Source organism: Nannospalax galili, unplaced genomic scaffold, assembly GCF_000622305.1.
Source record: "Nannospalax galili isolate Female #2095 unplaced genomic scaffold, S.galili_v1.0 scaffold255, whole genome shotgun sequence".
NCBI lineage: Eukaryota > Metazoa > Chordata > Mammalia > Rodentia > Spalacidae > Nannospalax > Nannospalax galili.
This window is the reverse complement of record NW_008338999.1, coordinates 1,352,363-1,352,761: the sequence shown is the minus strand read 5'-3', so window position 1 is coordinate 1,352,761 and position 399 is coordinate 1,352,363.

Below are 399 nucleotides of genomic sequence, written 5' to 3'. Positions count from 1 at the left end.
TATATATAATAGAATATTATTCACACTTTAAAAGGAAGGAGATTCTGGCACAAACTATAATATGGATGAGCTTTGAGGACATTATACCATGTGAAATAATCTAGTCACAAAAAGACAAATGAATCCATCTATATGAGATTCCTACAATAGTCAAATTCATAGACAGAAAGTAGAATGGGGTGAGGGAAGAAAGAAGTGGGGCATTGTTTAATGAGTATAGAATTTTAATTTTGAAAAATGAAAGAGTTTAAGATACTAATTGAACAACAATGTGAACTTCATGCTTCTAAACTGTACACTTAAAGATAATGAGAACTGTAAAATTCCGTTGCATGTATGTTCTCAGAGATATCTAGGTTTGTGTCAAATTGGCAAAGCCTAAGCAGCACAATAGCCTTT